This window comes from Pristiophorus japonicus, chromosome 11 (assembly GCF_044704955.1).
Source record: "Pristiophorus japonicus isolate sPriJap1 chromosome 11, sPriJap1.hap1, whole genome shotgun sequence".
NCBI lineage: Eukaryota > Metazoa > Chordata > Chondrichthyes > Pristiophoridae > Pristiophorus > Pristiophorus japonicus.
The window spans coordinates 175823345-175845967 of record NC_091987.1 but is presented as its reverse complement, the minus strand read 5'-3'; positions in this window follow the sequence as shown (position 1 = coordinate 175845967).

The window sequence follows — 22623 nt, the reverse complement described above, 5'->3', positions numbered from 1 at the left end:
ATCCCATCCCTGGCCTCCTGGGAAGCAATGTGCTCTGTGCTGGTGGGATCTGGACCACAGGTTCCTCCTGCTCTTCCTCCTCCTCCTCATCTTCTATCCGAGGCTCCTCCTCCTCCTCCGAAGTGAAGGCCTATGGGTGAAGGTCTGTGCTCGAGACTGTTGAGAAAAAGGATAATTGGGGAAGGTGCAGAGAACACTGTTTCAAATGAATACAAAACCTCGGTAACGAGTGCAAAAATCTTGGTAATGAGTACAAAACCTCGGTAACGAGTACAGTCAGGCAGAGTGCATAGAAACATAGAAACATAGAAAATAGGTGCAGGAGCAGGCCATTCAGCCCTTCTAGCCTGCACCGCCATTCAATGAGTTCATGGCTGAACATGAAACTTCAGTACCCCCTTCCTGCTTTCTCGCCATAACCCTTGATCCCCCGAGTAGTAAGGACTTCATCTAACTCCCTTTTGAATATATTTAGTGAATTGGCCTCAACTACTTTCTGTGGTAGAGAATTCCACAGGTTCACCACTCTCTGGGTGAAGAAGTTTCTCCTCATCTCGGTCCTAAATGGCTTACCCCTTATCCTCAGACTGTGACCCCTGGTTCTGGACTTCCCCAACATTGGGAACATTCTTTCTGCATCTAACCTGTCTAAACCCGTCAGAATTTTAAACGTTTCTATGAGGTCCCCTCTCATTCTTCTGAACTCCAGTGAATACAAGCCCAGTTGATCCAATCTTTCTTGATAGGTCAGTCCCGCCATCCCGGGAATCAGTCTGGTGAACCTTCGCTGCACTCCCTCAATAGCAAGAATGTCCTTCCTCAAGTTAGGAGACCAAAACTGTACACATGCATGATGACGACAGCAAACAATGGAATTGGCCAATCAGCAAAAGGTGAAAGCTATCTCTGGCCAAACAGGAAGTGGTCACAAGGACGATCACGAGGGAGCTGAATGGAAGTCAGTATATGAAGAAAGGACAGAGGCTACAGGGCATGCATCATAAGGAGAAACCGAGGAAGGTGTTCGATCGGCCAGTCGACTCTAAGAATCTACAACCAACTCGGACTGATCACTAGAGAAGGGTGGTGTGTGTATCAGCTAAATTCAGCACATTCTTATTGCAGTGAAGGAATTGTAAAACTGTACTCAGCAGTGTTAAACTAATCTTTTTGATACTTTTAATAAAGTCCATTTTATTGGAGCAATCAATTATTTGTCTGTGCCTCAGCGTTGGTGTCTAAAACCCGCAGGGAAAAAGCCTACAGAAGAGGCTGTGCTCAGTGCTTTGCTCCTCATGTAACACTAATCCTCGCTGTTGCACTATGTTGTTCAGGGTGCAGCAGACCATGATGATTCTGGAGACCCAGGCTGGTGCGTACTGAAGGGCTCCTCCAGATTGGTCAAGGCATCTGAAACACAGTTTCAGCATACCGATTGTCAGCTCTATGACACATCTGGTGGGAATGTGGTTTTCATTGTATCTCCCCTGGGCGTCAGTACTTGGCCTCCTCAAGGGTGCCATGAGCCACGTCTTCAGTGGATAGCCCTTGCCTCCAAGCAACCAGCCGGAAAGTCTGTTTGCAGGAGTGAAAAGCTGAGGGAGGGTCGACTGCCACAGAATGAGAGTCACGGCACTTGCCAGGAAATCGCTGCGTACACATAAAGACTTGGATTTATATAGCGCCTTTCACGACCACCGGAAGTCTCAAAGCGCTTTACAGTTAATGAAGTATTTTTGGAGTGTAGTCACTATTGTAATGTGGGAAATGCACACAAGCAAGCTCCCACAAACAGCATAATCACCAGATAATCTGTTTTTGTTATGTTAATTGAGGGATAAATATTGGCCAAAACATCGGGGATAACACCCCTGCCATTCATCGAAATAGTGCCATGGGATCTTTTATGTCCACCTGAGCGAGCAGATGGGGCCTCGGTTTAACTTCTCATTTGAAAGATGGCACCTCCGACAGTGCAGCGCTCCCTCAGCACTGCACTGGAGTAGGACTTGAACCCACAACCGTCTGACTCAGAGGCGAGAGAGCTGCCCACTGAGCCACAGCTGACACTGCATGACGACCTTCCTACAGTTGCAGATGAGCTGCACGTTGCAGGAATGGCAGCCCTTGTGGTTGACAAAGACTCCTGGGTAATGAGGGGTGCCCTGATGGCCACATGTGTGCAGTAAATTATGCCCTGCACCTGTGGGAACCAGCCAGAGTTGCAAAGCTGAGCGCCCGCTCAGTAACACTGAGTTCATCAGTGGCAGAGTTGCTATAATTGGCTGACTTATCAAACAGGGCTTCGGTGACCTGTGTGATGCATCGGTGTGGGGCCGACTGCGAGATGCCGCAAATGTCTGCAGATCATTGGAAAGAGCCTGAGGCGAAGAAGTAGAGATGACAGAAGCGATTTGTCAATGGTGTGATAGGTTCTAACAATGAGGTGACACTGGATGGTGACTTTGCTGGAAGCATTTTCAGCCTGTAGAAAGCAAAATCTGTGCTGACATTGCACTCAGCAACAGCATCTGCCTGAGGAAAGTGATCAGCTGTGAGGTGGAAGTTTTTATCGTATATTTCATGCGGCCATCTAATCAGCTGGATCAATGGCCACTCAACTCCCGTCTCGGGTTGACAGACATGGTTCCCGAACTGTGTGATGTCCGTGGTCATCCAGGGAAATTTGAAAGGTAGGTTTAAAAAGACTCTTAAGGATCTGACAATTGTAAGATTCATTTCACAGATCACACACAGATACCCAAAGGGTCTTAGGAGTTTTAAGTTATTTTATTAAAGAGCTACAGTTTTAAAGCACAATCAGATACGACATGTGGTCAAGATAAGTATAATAGACATACAACCCATGATAGTAGAGAGCTGCATGGTCCCGATGTCTTGGGTAGTGGTCAGTTCTGTTCAGTTTTGTTAAAAAGGTACATAGGCAAGGATACAAATGTCTCCAAGATAAAGCTATCGGTTCTTAACCATACTTTCCTGACTTTCACTAGAATGTTCGGAATATTCCCACTTGTGTTGTACTTTTCCTGTTTCTATCGTGCATCTGAAGTTGGGCATCCCATTAATTACTATATTCATGAGCTCAGAAGGAACGTTACTCCAATAGAATATTAAAGATAGAAAACATGGATCAAACGTTCCCACTTGGTCCAATTTATCAAAACACATTCTTTTAAAAAATTCTTTATAACCAACTCATCATCATAGGCAGTCCCTCGAAATTGAGGAAGACTTGCTTTCACTCTAAAAGTGAGTTCTCAGATGACTGTACAGTCCGATGTGGGAATTACAGTCTCTGTCACAGGTGGGACAGACAGTGGTTGAAGGAAAGGGTGGGTGGGGAGTCTGGTTTGCCGCACGCTCCTTCCACTGCATGCGCTTGTTTTCTTCATGCTCTCGGCGACTAGACTCGAGGTGCTCAGTGCCCTCCCAGATGCTCTTCCTCCATTTTGGACGGTCTCTGGCCAGGGATTTCCAGGATGCCAGTGTGGATGTTGCATTTTATCAAGGAGGCTTTGAGCGTGTCCTTGCAACATTTCCTCTGCCCATCTGGGGCTCGCTTGCCGTGTAGGAGTTCCAAGTAGAGCGCTTGCTTTGGGAGTCTCGTGTTGGACATGTGGACGATGTGGCCTGCTATATTATGCCCGAATCCACTTCATCATTTCAAACTTATAAAACCAAACAGCAGTCATCATCATCGTAGGCAGTCCCTCGAAATCGAGGAAGACTTGCTTCCACTTTATAAGTGGGTTCTTAGGTGGCTGAACAGTCCAATATGGGAATTACAGTCTCGGTCACAGTATTATTGCACTGACAGGTTGTGTCAATGTAAATTTTCCCACAAACTTTTCTCTGGATACACAGTAATTATCCCCTTAAACATCAATTAGATTTTCCTTTCTCGACTGTTTGAATTGTAGCTCTGCTTAACAGACCAAGGAGTTAATTTGTCAAATCATAATTACCCTTCTTGTATGTGGGAAAATACTCACTTAAAATGAAGAAACTTAAATTAATAATGTTCAGTATCATAAAAATTTCATTCAGCAATACTAAAGCTGTTTGGTGAACAAAAAACCCAGCTGTCAGCGGAAAGGGTTAACTCGTTTGCTGGTCTGCAAGGCGATGCAAATATTGTCGGACGCAAGCAATGGCATCACTTTACCTAAAATTATTTTAAAAACCTTTCCCGATGGAAACTTTTTCCCCCAAGTCTTTGTACTTCAAAAGTTCCTCTCTCCATTTTACACATCAACGGTGTCTTAACATTAGAGACACAAGTGCTCCCAATTCAATTACAAGGTAACTTCCCCACCTCGAGCACTTCTATCTCTCATCAGTGAAAACAGCATTTTAGATTGTTTCTGTGGTGTATGTAGCACACAAATCACTGACTCCACACGGTCTGGTGTAAGTCTAACTGCTGTGACCTTCGTCCTTTATTGTTCAGCTCCAGAGTGCCTCCCAGATGTGGTGGTCAGCCTTATATAGCATCTGTTACAAGTACTAACAGGGTTTCCCACCGCAGCGCCCTCTGTGGTGTGGCATAGTACTTACAATACATTTAAGGTACTGGGGCGATACACACATCATTACCATAACATCACCTTCCCCCCCCCCACCTGGACGCAGGACAACGATACACACATCATTACATAACATCACACTTGTCCAACGGAAGGCAGGTGGGCATAGATAGTGCGTTAGTATGGTACATATTATCTGGTACATTAACTGGTTATTGACTGGTAGCGGAACCTTGATTTCCTTGTTAGCCGTCATTATTAATTGTGCTTCATCCATTAATTTACACAAATACAGTGGCCATTCAGCATAAAAAAAATAATTCTTATTATAAATTCACTATCTCACATAACATAGCTCATTTTAGACTCGCTCTGCCAAACAGAAGTCCTTTGTGGGGACCACCTCTTTGTAAGGCCCTTTTAAGACTCCCGGGTGCATTTCCTCTTTAAGGCGCCATCTTTGATGCAGGAGGATTCCATGAGGCTTCTCCTTGGGCGCCGCCATCTTTGATGCTCTGCAGCTCCGACACGATGCCGCCGCCATCTTCTTCTCCGCCGCCGCAGCCTCTGCTCCCCTCCGCTGCCACCTGACTTGCCGCCTCTCCTGCGGCCGTCGTGGCCTCTCCAGCGGCCGCACTTGCCGCGTCCCCCGCAGCCTCCATAGCGCCCTCCCCTGCGGCTGCCATGGCCGCCGCCCGACGCTACCAGCTCCTCGGGGGGGGGGGCCCGCCCAACAGCCTCTTCCTCTGCGGGGCCCTTCCGAACCGCCGGCCCCTGGATCCCTCAGCACCCCTCCCGCAGCGCCCCGCCGGCTCACTCCCCTCCCCACTCGGCCTCTCTGTGCAGGGCTGCTTGCCTGTGGGGGCTGGGGCTGCAGGCTCTCTGTGTGAGATCCGGGCCTGGGGCTTGCCTGTGGGTGGATTGAGGCTGCAGCTCCAGTTCGGTCGGCGCTGCTCTCTGGGGACCCGGGGCACGGCAGCACCCCGGGGAGCTGCAGCCTGTGGGGTGATGAAGTCTTCCCAGCTCCCACGGACCTTCCCCATCCACCTCCGGCTGAGGAGTGTCGGCCCATCGCCTGCAATGACCCACAAAGGTAAAGCGTGTGTCTCGTCCCCGTGGGATACCTGCACCATCGCTCTGCCAAGAACAGGTATTAGTTCCCTGGTGTAGGTACGCAGCTTCGCCGTGACCGGGACCAGCTTGGGTCGTGCAGCTGGGTTAATCCACAGTTTATCAAAAGTTCTCCGACTCATCAACGACGGACCCGAGCCCGTGTCCACTTCCATACTCACTGGGACTCCGTTGATTTTTACTTCACTTATCACTGGGGGTGAATCGTCGGTACACTTGTGCAGTCCAAACACCTCATCTTCTTCTACCTGCTCCTCGCTGAACAGTGGATCATCCCCCATCTCCTCAGCCACATGGTGAGTCCGATTTCTTTTACACATACGCTGAAGATGGCCTTTAACGTGGCAGGTATTGCACGTATACTCGCAAACCTGCACCGGTGAGCCCCATGGCTTCCTCCACAGCGCCAGCATGGTGCTGCTTGATTGGCCCCCCTCGGCGGACTCTGAGCTCCAGGATCCCGAGGTCCGTGCTCTCTGCCCCGGGCAGAGCCACGTTCTGCAGTTTTGTCCGTGGTGGGCGCTATCCTGTGGACAGTGCCTGCTGGGTTCGAGACTGTGTGGATCACTTGTTTGGTGCTGCAAGTCGAGGTCATATATGCCTGGCTGATGGCGATGGCTTTTGTCAGAGTGACTGTGGGTTCCGTGGCTAACAGCTTGTGAAGGAGGCCCTCGTGTCCAATCCCCATAACGAAAACGTCCCGCAAAGCCTCATCAAGGTGTGCCCCAAAATCACACGGCGCCGCGAGTCTCCTGAGGTCCACAGCATATTTGGTGATATCCTGGCCCTCAGATCTGCAGTGATGGTAAAATTTGTATCTGGCCATGAGGATGCTCTCCTTCGGTTTCAACTGGTCACGAATGAGTTCAGTCAGCTCCTCGTATGACTTGTCCCTGGCGCTCCCGGGTGCCAGCAAATCCCTGACGAGACAGTAAACCTCATCTCCACAACTGGAGAGCAATATCACCTTACGCTTCTCTCTCATTGCATATGTGTTCTCTGTCAGGTCATTTGCTGTGAAGTAGTACTCGAGCCTTTCGGTAAAGGCCTCCCAATCATTGCCCACGGTAAAATCCTTTAGCGAGCCCAGAGTAGCCATGGTTGCGTGGAGTTCGTCCGCTACCTCGTTGCCAATGTGGTGTATGTAGCACACAAATCACTGACTCCACACGGTCTGGTGTAAGTCTAACTGCTGTGACCTTCGTCCTTTATTGTTCAGCTCCAGAGTGCCTCCCAGGTGTGGTGGTCAGCCTTATATAGCATCTGTTACAGGTACAACCAGGGTTTCCCACCGCCGCGCCCTCTGTGGTGTGGCATAGTACTTACATTACATTTAAGGTACTGGGACGATACACACGTCATTACATAACAGTTTCCGAACTTTTTAGTATTGTTTCTTTAAAAAAAATTTCCAAACCCAAGATTTTCCAGTGCAACCAAAATTTTTAACAAGGGAATCACCTCAAATATCTCAAAATTCCAAATCAAATACTGCCAATCCTTGTTTTTGAAATGTGAGAATCTCTTTTACAGTACTAGAAACTCTCAGAATTATTAACTAAATACAATACAGAACAGATAAAATTTAAACTGATCACTCAAACTGCTTTGGAAATTGTTACAGCAACCGCGACTCCAAAGTTAAATCTTAGGCTGAAGCGTAATCTCTTCTTAAAAGACAGGCTTTCAGACAAAAGGAATACTGTCGTTTTTTAAACATTCATACATGCTTTGTAAAAAGACATTAACATTCACACTAAAAACAAAATTAAAAACTTGAGAACATCAGAAAAGAGATATGGGCCTAGAAATCCCGGTCGAGGTCTTCCCGCGGGCAAACCACTGAAACAAGGAAAAAAATGCGGACTTACCCGTTCCTGCTGCGCCCACTCGAGATCCCTGTCCTGAGGCCCTCACTTCCTGCGTGTCGCAGCACGTGCATGTTGGGCCATCCGTAAGCTGGAGCTGCAGTCACATGGCTCTGGGCAGCCAATCAAGGTACAGTATTTTCTCATTCATAATAATGGGAACTCCATTAGAACTCCATAATGATTATGAATGAGAAACCCTCCCAAACACCCAAAACACTAATAAAAATAGAAAATATACACTACATATTTATAATTCATTTAAATTAAAGTTATTAATGTCTTATATAAAAAAAATTATCCGATTTTAAAAAAAGTTTTTTTAATTATGCTTTAAAATAAACTTACCGTAGTGGGGAGGGTTTTTAAACAATAAAATGTGTTTTTATAAATTTATTTTAAAATGTTTTTGTGTATTTTTAAACACTTGCACCTGTAGCAGTAGGCGATGCATCTGCTTTTATCAGGCGCAAGAGTTTTGAGGACATTTGCTGGGCAAGATATGGGTAAATCCCGCAATCTTGCCCATGCAAATGTCCTCGTTCTCGATCTGCCGAGGATCTGTCCAGCTCCAGTTTGACAGATCGGAAAAGACGGTTTTCTGCACATGCGCATTGTGCGCTGAAAGCTGGCTTTTCCGATTACCTTCCCGGGTCCGTAGAAACTTTGTACGGGCCCGGGAGATCGGGATTTCTGCCCCATGATCTTTCCTCTTTTTATTCCAGCATAACTATTCTATCCTTTCTCCCATAAGCCAATTTTCAATTTTTGATGTTTTCTACTGAATCCCACACTGTACTTGCTTATGTTATGTATGTAACTATGTAATGCTTACCACCAGAGGGCGCGACTGTTGGAGTCCTAATGGTCACCTGCACTCATGTGCAGGGCCAGTATAAAAGGTTGGCTGCCATGTTGCTTAGGCACTCTGGAGTTGTAATAAAGAAGACTAAGGTCACACTAAGTTTAGCTCACAGTACTCAGCCTTGTGGAGTTCTCTATGCACAACAATTGGCGATGAGTAACAGAATGGAACCTTCATGCAACCATGGCTGCCGTTGGAATATTAGAGAGATTCATAGAGGGTGCAAATTGGGAAGCCTTTGTCGACCGTCTCGACCAGTACTTCGTGGCCAATGAGCTGGAAGGAGTCACTAATGCGGCCAAGCGCAGGGCGGTCCTCCTCACCATTTGTGGGCCTAAAATATATGGCCTCATCAAGAATCTGCTCGCATCGACAAAACCAACGGAGAAGGAATATACAGAGTTCTGCACGCTGGTTCGGGACCACCTCAAGCCGAAGGGGAGTATCCTCATGGCCACGCACCATCGCTCCAGGGGCCAGGACGTGGTGGATTATGTCGCCGACCGTGGGACCGTGTGATTTTGGAGCTGCGTTGGGGCCAAACAAAGGCAGGGAAATGTTTATACACGACCTACACAGTACCCACCCAAACATTGACATGATGATGGCAATTGCCAGGTCGCATGTTTGATGGCCTGGCATTGACTCGGACTTGGAGTCATGCGTGCATCAATGCAACACTTACTCGCAACTGAGCAATGCACCAAGGGACTCTCCCCTGTGTCTGTGGTCATGGCTCTCCAAACTGTGGTCCAGGATCCACATAGATTTTGCCAGCCCCTTTCTAGGAAAGATGTTTTTAGTAGTTGTGGACGCTTACTCCAAATGGATCGAATGCGTAATCATGTCATCCAGCACATCCATAGCCACCATTGAAAGCCTCTGGGCCATGTTCACCACCCATGGCTTGCCCGACACCCTTGTCAGCAACAATGGGCCGTGTTTCACCAGCTCGGAATTCAACGAGTTTATGAGCCGCAATGGCATCAAGCATGTCAGGTCTGCTCCGGGCAGTCCAAACAATCAAGCAGTGCATGAAACGCATGACGGACAGTTCCCTGCAGACCCGCTTGTCTCGCATTTTGCTCAGTTATCGGACGCGACCCTAGTCGCTCACCGGAGTTCCCCCGGTAGAATTGTTAATGAAGCAAGCCCTCAAAACCAGGCTCTCCCTAGTCCAACCCGGATCTTAATGATCATGTGGAAACCCGGTGACACTGGCAGAACATGTACCGCGTTCGGTGGCTGTATCATGTGACATTGATGTTAACGACCCTGTGTTTGTCCTGAATTACGATCATGGTCCCAAGTGGGTTGCTGGCACTGTTTTGGACAAGGAAGGGAATACGGTGTTTATAATCAAACTGCAAATGGCCAAACGTGCAGAAAGCATTTAGATCAGACCAAATTGTGATTTACTGACAACCAGGAACCACTTGAAGAGGACATCACCATCGACGATCCACCAATACACACCCAACCAGCAATCGACCTCGCTGTCAAGCACGAGGATGAACCCACCGTTCCTGACAGTCCGGTCAGACCAGCCGCAGTGCAGTGCAGCAATGGTCCGACCAACTCTCACATGCCAGGGTTTGAACTTAGACGATCAACCAGGGAGCGAAGGGCTCCAGATCGCCTCAACTTGTAAATGACTTGTACCGAAGACTTTGGGGGGGAGTGATGTTATGTATGTAACTAAGTAATACTTGCCAACAGTGGGCGAGACTGTTGGAGTCCTAATGGTCACCTGCACACACGTGCAGGGCCAGTATAAAAGGTTGGCTGCCATGTTGTTTAGGCACTCTGGAGTTGGAATAAAGAAGACAAAGATCACACTAAGTTGAGCGCACAGTACTCAGCCTCGTGGAGTTCTTCTATACACAACAGCTTACTGCCACTGAGAATGGGAGAGTAGGGTGGGTGTATCCTGAACCAACGTGGCCCACTTGAGGGTGACTGAGTTATGTTGATGATAGTCAATAGTCACCCGATAATCATCCAGTTTTCTAACTGGCCAAAGTTAGTCATGAACTTGCCTTTGCGAACAATAACCAGCTTTCGCACCAAGTGAGGGATCCTTGCATAGTTGTACGGATTGAACTGCCAAAGCTCGATAAAACTTGGAGCACGCCCTTTGTAGGGTTGGGGTCAGGATGGTGTTGGAGAGGAGAAGTTACCACCCCTGGAGAGGCCTGCAGGAGTCATCGGGGAGGTGGAGGTGGAGCTGTGGGCTCAGGTTGCTGATGCACCGCAGCAACCGGTAGGGCCCGCTGAGAGGCCCCTATGGCTGCCTGCATTCTCTTCAGTCATTGTTTGACCGAGTCAGGGCATGCTTGTCTTGGGGGGTTGTGGCATTGACGGGCATACTGGCCTAGGCGGTGGCAGAGATAGCAGCGCACTGAGGCACACTTTCCTGATGCGGGAGGTTTGGTCGGCCCTGACTTCTGGTAAGGCTTGCTGCCTAGCTGCTCCTGCAACTTTAGGGATATTGGCCCGGGTCTGGTCCCGAGCAATCTTGGCATGGTTGCGGACTCGTTCCCATGGGGTGCCTTTGGAGACGAAAACACCCAGTGCGTTACGGACCAATGGTTACGGACCAATGGGGTACATATACCAATTACACTATCATTACAAGTGGGAGAGCTACCAGAGCGTGTGAACCTATAGGTGTGCTGATACGCTATGCCGAAGTTTTAAAGCACAATCAGATACTACATGTGGTGAAGATAAGTATAATAGGCATACAACCCGTGACGGTAGAGAGCGATCTGCGACCCCCGAAGCGGAATGCCACGACTGACTGGACGGATGGACGGTCAGATGTTTAGATGCCGATGAGACACCGTGGAGGTCTCTGGTCAGCGGATCTCTGCAGCCTGCAGCAACAGTTACTTCTCCTGATCTATCCCTTGAGCTGTTGGAGGTGTTGGGTCAGTAACCAGCATCGATCCACCTCACAGGCTAAAACTTGACCAAGGTGTTAGGCCTGAGCCAGCAATCATTCACCCCAAGGAAGCCTTCGCCCCTAGCTCTCTGTTATTCCCTCTTGGTCACCCATTTTTATACTTTATTTCGATGGGCTGGTGTCAATCATCTTTACCCATCCTATAGTTCAATTACAGGGGAAAGTGTACTTATGAGGTCATTTTCTTCCTTAGCCCTGTCTGAATGTCTTATTGTCCTTTCAAGAGAAAGCTTGTTTATCTTTAAGGCTCCATGCTAATTCCTTTATCGCCTTAGCTGGGCCATGAAGCCCTGTTTTTGTGTCTTGTTTTGCTCTGACTTTAGCTCTCTGTGTCTGCTGAGCTGGCTCAAGTATTTATTTTATAAAATCATTATTTCTTTTATAATTCGCAATTTCTTTGTATTTAAAGATTTCTGACACTGATAATGATCTGAGTTAGCTCGCCCGCCTCTGCCGTTCGGGTTGCTGCCGTGCCGGCAATCACGCCCGAGGGAAAGGCGCGTGCGGGTGGGATGATGGCGGGATTCTGACCTGCAGCAAGTTATTACAAATTTCCCACCCGACCCGCCTCTGATCGTCTCCAGAAAACTCCAGCACTTGTGCCAGCTTGGCTCAGGTGATGACTCTTTCACCTTTGCATCAGACAGTTGTCAGTTCAAGGCTTGAGCAGATCTTATAGGAAAATATGTCAGTACCAAGGGAGTGCTGCGATGCTCAAAATCGTCTTTCAGATGCGATGTAAAGCCAAGGTCTTGTCTACCTACTCGTGTAGATGTGGAAGTTCTTGTGACACTATTCATACCTTTGTCATAAGGTCTTTTATATCTCTGCCATTCCCTGGACCGGTATAATAGAAACATAGAAACACAGAAACATAGAAAATAGATGCAGGAGTAGGCCATTCTGCCCTTCGAGCCTGCACCACCATTCAATAAGATCATGGCTGATCATTCACCTCAGTACCCCTTTCCTGCTTTCTCTCCATACCCCTTGATCCCTTTAGTGGACGATTTTCGGATATTTACGGATTTCGGAGACAATCCAACGGCCCGAATCTGGAAACCCTTGGTCCGACTTTCGGGCATTTCTGGATTTCGGAGCATTACATCCAACATCCCAAATCAGGCAACCTCGAGGCAGGGCTGCATATTTTTCCGGATTTATCTTTGAAAAGTTATGTACAGCTTAAAATGTACTTAAAAGATGAAAAGGAATGTACTCAAAGCATGAGAAATGATAAATAAAGGTTTTTATTTGTTAAACAGAGTACAGGTATGAAATATAATAAATAAAGGTTTTTATTTGGTAAACAGAAAACAGGTATGAAACAGAATACAGGTACACTGTAATATATAAAGAATAATGTTCATCCTTCCTATGATCCACTTTGTAAGTAAGCTGCACAGAAAGAGGTACAGGTTACAGTTGGCTGGAGGTTGTGCTTAGGTAAAGGGCTCAGCTATGATGTGTGGGGCTGAAGATGGGCCAGCAATCGGATCTTCAAATGTGGAAATTGCTGGTGGTGTTGTAGGCTGTAGATCTTGGGCACTCTGATGTGATACCCTTTGAAATATATCGACTCATTTTAATTGTTTAAGTAATTTGGGCTTTTGATAAATATTTCCTGAATTTTATCCACCTGCATTATTTCCTATTCACTTACGCAGTTTTGTTGCTCTAGGGCGGTAATTAATTATTGACAAAGATTGATTGCTTTGTCAATGGACACTTTCTGACTTGATTATCAGCATCAGCATCATCATCCTCACTGCTTTCATCCTTATTCTCTGAATGCAAAACCATGCCAATAATTTCTTCATCTTTCACTGCATGCACAACGGGAGCATCATTGTCTATGTCCATGACTTGTGTGACATCGTCGTCATTCAATTCTAGCACATCTTCACAAGTTAGCCCTTTTGCGTATTCTAAAAGTTCAGCAATCATTTCCTTCTCCCTGGACACATGAAATCCTTCAAAGTCATCATCATCATCGTTGTCATCTTCACTAAACATAGTTGCTGGCCAGAGGTTATGCCAAGTATTGAACAAGGTGCCTCTAGTTACCTCAGTCCACACATCTGTAGCTGGCCATATGGCGTCCTTCACAGAGAAACATTTTGAGAATGCTGTTATCCCCATGCCTCTGTTCACAACATTAAGCAAACACCCCATGAATTTGTTTTTGTAGAGACACTTCATCGATCTCAAAAGTCCTTGGTCCATTGGCTGTAACAGTGATGTTACATTGGGAGGTAAATAGATTCCATGGACATTATCCTTTACGAGAAGCTCATCATCGGGATGTGCTGAGCAATTGGCTAGCAGCAAGTATATTTTGCAGTTTTCTTCAAGGCCGGCTGCCCTACAATGAGCATGTGCCTGGGGAACAAAATGCTTCTCAAACCAGTTCAAAAAGATTACCCTGGTTACCCATGCTCTCTTATTAGCATAATAATGCACTGGGGATACTCTCATGCCCTTGAAACGTCATGCCGCTGGCTTTTCCTGATGACTATAAGCTTACACTTACGTGTCCCAGCTGCATTTACACAAACAAGCACAGCCAGTCTATCTTTCGCCTCTTTTACACCTGCAGGCTGTGATTCTTCTGCTGTTGCTAATATCTTTGTTAATACGTCATGCCAAAACAGTGCTGTCTTGTCAGTATTATACATTTGCTCAGCCGAAAGGTATTCATCAGCAATTAGTTGAACAAACTCAACTATATAACCTTCAGCTGCCTCATGATCTGTTGAAGCTTTCTCACCACGTACTTTCAGTTGCCTGATGCCATGACGCCTTTTAACTTTGGTTAGCCAACCAGAAGAGTAGTTGCATGGAGTTTTAATCTCCAGTTCTGCGTGGAGTATCTTGGCTTATTGCATCACCATTGGGCCACTTCCCCTCTGTCGCCACCTCTCCATCATTACTCCATCCAACTCATCACTTTTAGGCTTATGCATAGTTTTTCTTACTCATTTCTTTCTGAACGTCACTTTCTGCATAAAACTTCACCATCTGTTCTTTCTGTTTTTTTATATCATAAAGGGTGGCGATTCCAACACCATACTCCTCACTCAATCTGCTCACTGAAGCACCTCGATCTAATCTCTGGAGTAACTCCGCTTTCTTGGTAATTGACAACGAATTATGCTTCCTCTTTGCACTGCCTGTATCACCCATTGGGGGTATCTGTTGGCCTTTTTGACATGGTTGCAATGGCAAGCAACACAAATTCACAATACCTGTGCAGACCTTTAAATCGGAAAAAATACCACAGCAATTGAGTCAGGTTGGGCAGGGCATGATCGAGGGGCGTACGTGGGTCAGGTGGGGTCGGCTTGGGTCGCACGTGGTCGGGGTCATGGCTCGGACTGATCGCAGGTCTGTATTGGCACCATTTAAAAATAAATGTCCGGTTTTCGGAACAGATTTCCGGATTCCGGACGACGATTCCTGCGCTCTGCACAATGTCCGGTTTTCGGACAATTCTGGTTTTTAGGACTTCGGATTCAGGATGTTGTACCTGTATTTGTAGTTGATTATTTTCTCATGTGTTGAGTATGTTTTCTGAACAGTGCCCATTGAGACAAATTCTCTGCCTCTATCCAAAGAGTTTAATAAGTGTGCACGACTGGTGTCGAATCTCATTACTGACCATTGCACTGGAAAACCCACAACTCTCCATTTACTAACTGGGGAAGCCAGCCCTTATAACCCTGTATTTTGAATGCTGAAAACATGAATCCAGCATCTACTGGGTCTTTCACCAGCAGCTCAGTCAGTTCAGAAAGTTTAACAATTCCTGGCAGGAACTACTCTCAAAATGTGAAAGTACTTGCATCAAGCTCCATTCACTCATCACCCCCGTGCTCGCCGACCTACATTGGCTCCCATTCCAGCAATATCTCCACTTTAAAATTCTCATCTTTGTGTTCAAATCCCTCCATGGCCTGGCCCTACCCTATCTCTGTAACCTCCTCCAGTCCTATAACCTTACAATTCTGGCCTCTTGTACATTCCCAACTTCATCACACTATTGGCGGCCATGCCTTCAGCAGCCTAGACCCTAAGCTCTGGAATTCCCTCCTACCCTCTCATAAATCTCTCCGCCTCTTTGCCTCTCTCTCTTCATATAAGACAGCCATTAAAGCCATGTCTCTTAATGTGACTTGGTGTCAAATGTTGTCTAGTTCCGCTCCTTGCCTTGGGATGTTTAGCTACATTGAAGGTGTTATATAAATGTAAGTTGTTGCTGCTGTTGATCACCTGTGGCATTGCTCATGGGTTAGTCTGGAGCCTGAAGCACAACTGAGATGTTTAGTCGCTGAGATGAAGGTACTTTTTCTTGGTCTGTCTCTTTATTGTCAGCATTCAGTTACTCCTTGTGGAGAAGTCGTCTTCAGGTGAAAATCCTGAGATCAACTGAAGGCTAACTGTGGAAGGAGGTCTCTGTAACCTGTAAATCCCTGGACCCTGATCTCAAGGGGAGGCCAGGTTATCAAGCTCAGAAAAACTAGCAGGAAATGACTGGCTTTCTGTCATTTTTTATATACCCAACAACTACCTCAACTTGCAATTTTGTAGTGCCTTTAACATAATAAAACATCTTAAGGGGCTTCGCAGGAGCATTAACAAACAAAATTTGACATCGAACCACCCAAGGAGGTCTATAGTCAAGTCTGGATGTACAAAAGGCATGTGTTATATATGTAAACTTGTATTTACACTGTACAGCCACCAGAGGGCTCATCCCCTGGAGTCTCAAGGGATCCCATAATCCCTTGGGAGCACAGGTATTTAAGGAGGCCTCACAGGTTGGAGAGGCACTCTGGAGACCTGCAATAAAAGACTAAGGTCACATTTTACTTTGAGCTCACAGTATCCAGTCTGACTCTTTCTCCATACACAACAGCATGGATGAGGGTTTCAATAGAGGTGAGCTGAGGCGGGGGCAGAGTCGGGCGATGTTCTGGAGGTGGAAGTAGACGGCCTTCGTGATAGCGCAGATAAGGGGTCGGAAGCTCATCTTGGGGTCAAATATGACACCAAGTTTCCGAAAAATCTGGTTCTGACTCAGGCAGTTGCAGGGAGAGGGATGGAGTCATTGGCGAGGGAACAGAGTTTGTGGCGGGGACTGAAGACAATGGGTTCCGTCTTCCCAGTATTTTGTTGGAGGAAACTTCTGCTCATCCAGTATTGGATATCAGACCAGCAGTGTGACAATTTTGATACAGGGTAGGGGTCGGGAGAGGTGTGAACTTCATTCTTCACACTGTGAAGTGTGACAAGCACTTGTTAGATAGTTTCAAATGTAGATCAGATCTCAGGTCATTTCAAAAAGCTTAATAATGACATTTTAGAAAATGAACTTTCGATAAGTGATGTACTTCAGCATATTGAGTGAGGATAGAGCTGGGGCCTGGGTCAGTATTCACACACACACTGGATTAGATCATTTGAAAAAGTATTTTGAGCTCACTTGACTGCAGAGCCCCTTGTGATGGACCACCGATAGAGCACCAGACTGTGCTCTTGGTCCCATTCGAGGTGTCAGCCTTGGCTCAGTGGTAACACCTGTGTCTCAGAGTCAACAGGTTTGTGGGTTCAAATCCCTCTCCAGCAACCTGAACACAAAATATAGACTGAAGCTCCCAGTGTTGGAGGGGCAGTCCTATGGATGAGATGTTAAACCAGGAACCTATTTGCCCTCATAGGTAGATATAAAAGATCCCATATATTATTTGAAGAGCAGGAGAGTTCTCACTATTGCTTCTGGGAACTTGCTGGGCACAAGTTGGCTGGTCTTCCAATATTTGAAGGAGCTGCTCCTCAAATTCTGGTTGCACTTCAGTCTCATGCCCACACTCCTAATCTTTGGGAACCCTGCGCAGAGGGGAGCGGGCAGGTCGGAAGGCCTCCTTTTAGGACTGCTCCTGGGCATGGCCAAGGTGGCCAGTAACCGTTCCATGCAGCGGGCGGTCGAGGCGGTCGTTTAGCCTGACTGCCTGCCTCTCTTCCGCAGTTACATCCGAGCCAGGGTGTCCCTAGAGATGGAGCACGCGGTGTCCACTGGTATGCTCACGGCCTTCCGCGAGAGGTGGGCGCCGGAGGGACTGGAATGCATCATCACCCCCGGCAACCAAATTTTAATTTGGCCGTTTAAAGTTAAAAGTTTATTTTTTTAATTTGTCGGTTTTAGTGCCCCTTTAATAAGAGGGCACCTGATTTATTGTTTCAGCTTAAAATAGTTGTAAAGTGCTTTGGGACATCCTGAGGTCATGACAGGTGCGATATAAATACAAGACTTACCTTTTTTCTTATTTGTACTTTGATTAACTTCCTGACCAATGGAACACTGCTCCTTATACTCTTGCTGTCGGTTTAATTTTACAAAGACTCCAATTGATAATTGAGATCACAGAGAGACAGAAATAATGAAAAGTGATTGTGGGATTACACAACAGCAGGGGCCAGTCCGAATAACAGTCACACGGTAATTAGCTGGCCCTCGGTGGACACACCGGGTTAAGTTGCACTCATCGAACCCCAGGAATTGAACAGGTCAACATGGAGGGGGCTTTCTAGTCCCCTGCAAAGCAAACGGAGCATGGGGCTGGGAGAGAAGAGACCAAAAGTGGGCCCAGCACAATTGTCAATGGAGGAACCCTTGGGAGATATAATCGCGGAGGAGCCTAAGCAAGTGCTCTTAGAGAGCAGCCGTGAATAAGCCCTAACAGGAAAAATGTTTTAAATATTATTCTCTTCAGGCAGCTTGGTGGCTGCTTTCTTCCTCCAGCAATAGCAGGTCCTCCCACCCCTGCCCCCCCCGAAGCCCCCAGCAGCAGGGTGCGCCTGCCCTCCAATCAGGTTCAACTTCCCGGCAGGATCCTCCCACCCGCATGCAAATGATATTTCTTTAGAATGTGAAACCACCTTTTCTGAACTATTTAAGCCCTCTTGCCTCAGACCACCTGTCTGATCTGCATCTGCAGGTCCTCGTTGCAACACTTGGCAAAAATCATGGGCAAAAAAAACACACAAGGAGTGATGTCACAGATAGCTGATTGGTTGGTAAAGATCGCATTGCTTTTCTTTGCTATTCAGATTCGGGGCCATGAGAATCACTGTTTTTTTTGTCTGTTGTCTGTTTGTCTTTAAGTAAGGGCAGAGTGGTATATTTAACTTTAGTTAATTAATCTATTAACTAGAAGCATGGCAGGGCAGCTCAGTCCCATGGAGTGCACATCCTGTGCCAAGTGGGAAGTCCTGGATGCTTTGCGTAGCCTGGACATGTGCAGGAAGTGTCACCAGCTACAGCAACTCGAGCTCCGGCTTTCGGAGCTTGAGTGTCGGTTGGAGTCACTGAGGTGGATCTGCGAGGCTGAGAACTTCGTGGATAGCACATTTCTAGAGGTGGCAGCTGAAGAATGTGCAGGCAGAGAGGGAATGGGTGACCGCCAGACAGAAGAGGAGGACCAGGCAGGTAGTGCAGGAGTCCCTTGAGTGCATCTCGCTCTCCAACCAGTATTCTGTTCTGATGGTGCCTCTGGGGAGTGCAGCCAAAGCCAAGCCCACGGCACCACGGGTGGCTCAGCTGCACAGGGGGGGGGGGAGGAAGAGCTGTAGTGGTAGGGGATTCGATAGTTAGGGGAGAAGACAGGTGTTTCTGCGGCCGCAGACGTGACTCCAGGATTGTATGTTGCCTCCCTGGTGCCAGGGTCAAGGATATCACCAAGTGGCTGCAGGGCATTCTGGGGGGAGAGGGTAAACAGCCAGAGGTCGTGGTCTTTATTGGTACCAATGAAATATGGATACGGTCCTGCAGGCAGAGTTTAGGGAGCTAGGAGAGAGATTAAAAAACAGGACCTCAAAGATAGTAATCTCCAGATTACTCCCGGTGCCACGTGTCAGTGAGTACAGAAATAGGATAGAGAAGATGAATGTGTGGCTGGAGAGATGGTGCAGGTGGGAGGGCTTTAGATTTCTGAGGCATTGGGACCATTTCTGAGGGAGGTGGGACCTGTACAAGCTGGACAGGTTGCACCTCAACAGAGCCGGGACCAATATCCTCATGGGGGAGTTTGCTAGTGCTGTAGGGGAGGGTTTAAATTAGCTTGGCAGGGGGCTGGTTACTTGGAAATAGATTCAGAATGGAGAGAGGCAAAGCTGGAATTGGAAAGTAGAAAGTGAATTTGGAAGACAGAAGATTCAAGAGCTGGAAAATAGACAACAAGGGAGTTTGGCCCACTAAGTGGTATATACTTCAATGCAAGGAGTCTAGGGATTAAGGCAGATGAGCTGAGAGCACAGATAGACACTTGGGAGTACGATATTATAGCTATTACTGAGACATGGCTGAAAGAAGGGCAGGTATGGCAGCTCAACATTCCTGGTTACAGGGTTTTCAGACAGGAGAGAGAGGGGGGTAAAAAAGGAGGGGGGGTGGTCACAGTATTGATTAAAGAAACAAGTACAACTGTGAGGAGGGATGATATGTTGGAAGGATCATCAAATGAGGCCATATGGGTTGAATTAAAGAACAAAAAAGGGGCGATCACACTGCTGGGAGTGTACTATAGACCCCCAAACAGTCAGAGGGAGATAGAACAGCAAATATGTAGGCAAATATCTGAGAAGTGCAAAAACTACAGAGCAGTAATAGTAGGGAGTTTTAACTACCCTAATATTAACTCAGATAAAATTAGCATGAAAGGTATAGCGGGTGCTGAATTACTAAAATACATTCAGGAGAACTTTTTAGCAAGCCCAACAAGGGAGGGGGCGGTTCTGGATTTAGTTTTAGGGAATGAAGTTGGGCAGGTGGAAGGGGTATCAGTGAGAATTTTGGTGCTGGTGTTCATAATTCAGATAGATTTAGGGTAGTTATGGAAAAGACAAAGATGGACCAGGAATAAAAGTTCTCAATTGGGGAAAAGCCAATTTTACCAACATGAGATGGGATTTTAAAACATATAGGGCCCAAGTTTTGATCAACCTACCGCCGGCTGCCACCGAGAAAACTCGGCGGTCTCCCTGTTTCTTTGGCGCTCTCCTCTGAGTGAATTTGGTGAGGCCCTCATGCCGACGGTTTGAAAAGACCGCTGGGAAGCATCTGCTGATGTGCGCCGGCGTGCCATGCTGAAAAAAGTCCTCCTGCCCGAGATTCATCCGAGCGGTCCTCCACCCCTGCAGGAGAAAAGACCGCCGTGTGGGAGCATGTCTTACCTGAACAGTCGGTATGAAGACCTGCAAGTAAAGGTTAGTGAATTGGTTTGATTTATTTCTTTTGCAGCGATTTTGTCCTCTGAAGGTTTTGACATGGTTTGGATTTTATTTGTTGAAGATTTTTTTTCCGTTCCCCCCCCCTCCCTGGGCCTGACTCTATTCTCGCCGCTGCTTTGTCGAGGATTACATTTGCCGCCCAGAATCCGACCGACCGCCCGCTGCCGTCCAGAATCGCCGTGTAACACCCATTTTCTCCGCCGGGCCTTTTTTTTTCCATTTTTTCATCAAACTTCCACCCAAAGTACCGGCAGGATATTAGTGGTCTTTTCAATGGTAAGTAGGCGGAACTTAGGTTTGACCAAACTCGGGCCCATAAAAATTTAGTATAAATTCACATTTTTATTGTAAAAATCCTGCCCATTCAGGTAAGTTTATTTTAAACCCTATTAAAGCACATAAAACAAAATTCCCCAATATATATATATTTTTTAAAAACATTTAATTAACTTCAATTTCAATTAATTATAAATATGTGAGGTGTTTTTAAATTTATTATATTGTGTTTCTTGTTTTAGGTGGTTATTCTCATTGATAGTAATGGGAACTCGTAAAAACAGAGCTCCCATTATGATCAATGAGAATACTGCAGAGTGATTAGTGGTCCAGGCCCATGTACGCTACGCATCGAATGAAGGCCTCTGTCCGGAATTAAAGGTGCCCCCGGGACCACCAGGTAAAACATTTCGGGTCGGAGGCATTCATCCGAAGGAAGCCACTGTCTGGAATTTTAGGCCCATTAAATAGTAGGACACTGCAAAGTGTAGAGGAACAAAAGGACCTTAGAATGCATGTCCACAGATCCCTGAAGGTAGCAGGCCAGGTAGAAAAGGTTAATAAGGCATACAAAATACTTGCCTTTATTAGCTGAGGCATAGAATACAAAAGCAAGGAGGTTATGCTTGAACTGTATAAAACACTGGTTAGGCTGCAGCTGGAGTACTGTGTGCAGTTCTGGTCACCACATTACAGGAAAGATGTGATTGTACTGGAGAGGGTACAGAGGAGATTCATGTAGATGTTGCCTGGACTGGAGAATATTAGCTATGAGGAAAGATTGGATAGGCTGGGGTTGTTTCCTTTGGAACAGAGGAGGCTGAGGGAAGACTTTATTGAGGTGTATACAATTAAGAGGGGCCAAGATAGAGTGGATAGGAAGGACCTGTTTCCTTTAGCAGAGGGGTCAACAACCAGGGGGCATAGATCTAAAGTAATTGGGGAGAGGTTTAGAGGGGATTTGAGGGAAATTGTCTTCACCCAGAGGATGTGGGGATCTGGAACTCACTGCCTGAAAGGGTGATAGAGGCAGAAATCCTCACCACATTTAAAAAGTGCTTGGATGTGCACTTGAAGTGCCGTAACCTACAGGGCTACGGACCAAGAGCTGGAAAGTGAGATTAGGCTGGTTAGATCTTTGTCGGCTGGCACGGACACGATGGCAAGAGATGGCCTCCTTCTTTGCTGTAAATTTCCATGCTTCTATGAAGTGGTTCAACAGGTACTGAAACAGTGCATAGCTAATGTTAGATGTGTGCCCCCTGCTCTAGTGATAGATGTGTGCCCCCTGCTTTAGTGATAGATGTGTGCCCCCTGCTCTAGTGGTAGGTGTGTGTCCCTCTCCAGTGATAGATGTGTGCCCCCTGCTCTAGTGGTAGATGTGTGGCCCCTGCTCTAGTGGTAGATGTGTGCCCCCTGCTCTAGTAGTAGATGTGTGCCCCCTGCTCTAGTGGTAGGTATGTGTCCCTCTCTAGTGGTAGATATGTATCCCTGCTCTAGTGATAGGTGTGTATCCCTGCTCTAGTGGTAGACGTGTGCCCACTCCTCTAGTGGTAGATGTGTGCCCACTCCTCTAGTGGTAGATGTGTGGCATCTGCTCTAGTGGTAGATGTGTGCCCACTCCTCTAGTGGTAGATGTGTGCCCACTCCTCGAGTGGTAGATGTGTGGCATCTGCTCGA